The sequence below is a fragment of the Rhipicephalus sanguineus genome, chromosome 10, assembly GCF_013339695.2.
Source record: "Rhipicephalus sanguineus isolate Rsan-2018 chromosome 10, BIME_Rsan_1.4, whole genome shotgun sequence".
NCBI lineage: Eukaryota > Metazoa > Arthropoda > Arachnida > Ixodida > Ixodidae > Rhipicephalus > Rhipicephalus sanguineus.
The window spans coordinates 137,167,518-137,169,793 of NC_051185.1; the positions used below are offsets into that span (position 1 = coordinate 137,167,518).

The 2,276-nt window shown below is 48.0% G+C and overlaps 1 non-coding gene across 1 annotated transcript; it reads left to right on the forward strand.

Moving 5' to 3' along the window:
- The first annotated feature begins 362 nt into the window (after window positions 1-362).
- On the forward strand, window positions 363-436 carry Trnas-gga (transfer RNA serine (anticodon GGA)). Its single transcript has one exon. It is a non-coding gene; the product is annotated as a tRNA-Ser (tRNA).
- The last annotated feature ends 1,840 nt before the right edge of the window (window positions 437-2,276 follow it).

Sequence of the window (2,276 nt, forward strand, 5' to 3'; positions counted from 1 at the left end):
ACTGTCAGCGGTACTCGGCCGCTGACAGTGGTGAGGACTTTGAATGGGTGGTCAGTGAGCGAAAAATTTGAATTAAATGGAGCAGGGCTGAGCTTTAAAAAAAGGTTCCCCAGAATATTGGAATACAATTTCTAGACATTTCCTTAACGTTCCAGAAGAACCACGTGTGCTGGCAGTATTCTCCTAGATTAAGAAAGGGAAAATAGACAACCACCCGTTTGTAGCACGAAGCCACAAGAAAATCCTTTTCCCTTTCTTAACCCTTCCGCCACCTTGCGGGATTCTGCTGAACTGATTTGCAATATGTGTCCAGTTGCTTCGAGTTGTCGATGAATTCGCCCTCGCGCTGCTAATTGCTAGCTTCCTGGTTAGCTCAAATGGTAGAGCGACCGCCCCGGAAAGGCGTTGGTCCCGGGTTCGAATCCCGGACCAGGACGAATTTTTTGGAGACTAAGGGGCTTTATTTCTGAAAAATCCGTACGGATTTCCTTGTGGCTTCGTGCTACAAACGGGTGGTTGTCTATTTTCTCTTTCTTAACCCTTCCGCCACCTTGCGGGATTCCGCTGAACTGATTTGCAATATATTCTCCTAGATCTTCGAAACCGCTGTTAAATGTTTCGTCGACGCACTCGAAGGTTGTAAAAAACGGCATCGCCATGTCTTGCCTTAAGTCAGCCCCCACCACGTCGTGTGAGCAGAAAATGAGTGATAGCTTTAACGCACACATTACACGTCTTTTAGATGTAGGGTATCCTCGTGATGCAGTGGCCACTGTCGCTGAACGTATAAAGAATCCATTGAGTTAAGTCCGAGCATGGTTGCAGAAAGCGATAGGAAGAAACGTGTCGTAGGTATACCGTACATTCATTGCGTATCTCACAGGCTAAATAAAGTAGGAAGTAGATACGGCGTTAATGTTGTTTTCACGGCTGCCAATCAGCTAGGTAAAATTTGTGCCGCTCTGCAGAGGAAGAATGAGCGAGTAAAAGACAAGAAGCGGACGGATATTTGTTTCGTAAAACACACCAACAAATTCACTGATTGCCGTACGAGTGTGGTGTATAAGGTCCCTTTCAGCTGCCACCGCTTCTACGTAGGGTAGACAGGCCGATGCATTAACCAGACATTGTTGGAACATAAGAGATTGCTAACAAGAGGCTCACCTTCTAATCCATCTTTACATTGTCGAGATTCAAAGTGCACGCCAAAATTCGATGAATGCGCAGTGTTGTACCGGCATAGAAATGAAGAAACGCGCCTGATGATTGAAGCATGGCATATCGAGAATAGTGGTAGCGCATGCGTGAGCCAACCGTCGATTAACTTGCATAAAGATGAAATCAAATGCCTTAACAGTTATCTTCCACGTCGACCGCCACGCGTGCCGGATTGATAGGTTCGCCTGTTGCACGGGCATGCGCAGATAAGTTTTCGTGCCTTCTGTCTTTTCCGCCGTTGAGCGTCTCTTCAGTTGTTTGTCGGTGTTTCTGGTGTCCTGACTTCTTTCTTGTGTCCGTGTTTGCACGCCCTGTCTTTTTAGAATGAAGGTAGTACTTGCCGCCTTTAACGTATGATAAGTACACCTATTCGCAGCTCGACATACCTTTGCTAGCTTTTTGCTTTACACACGCCGTGTATAGCTCACCAGTTATGTAGTGGCTCTGCTAAGCTCGCGGACATGTCTTCCATTCCCCGACATGGCGACCGCATTTTGATGGGAGTGAAATGCAAGAACAGCCGAACAGATTTAGCTTGGTGTGAAGGAGTCACAGGTCGTGAAAATTATTCCGAATTTCCTCACTTCGGCACCTCATAATGACATCGTGGTTTTGGCACGTAAACGCTGTTGCGCCTGTGTATTTGGATCCAACCCACCACTGCAACCAGTTGTTGCGACCGGTATATAGATCCGTCTCTTCTCGGCAACCAGGTTGTTGCTACGATAGGGCAGCGTCGTACCCGGACTCCGTTTGGTAGCGTAGTCGAGTCTCCGGGTTGAGGAACTGATGCTAGCAAGATGGGAAAACAATAACAAGTTTACGAGCACTTTTCGTACACTCAATTACATCGTGACAAGGTCGTAGTTCAGCGACGAGCGAATTGGATGAGCCTGTTACCGAGGGCTCAGAGCCCCATTTCTCACTTAGCACCGTCGTTTTAACCCCTCAAGCTGGCTCCTCCCTCCTGATGACCACCAATCACACACACGACCGCACCCACCACGGCACAGTCCATTTCACTGACAGCAAGGGTCCAGCGGTCGACGGCACGCACG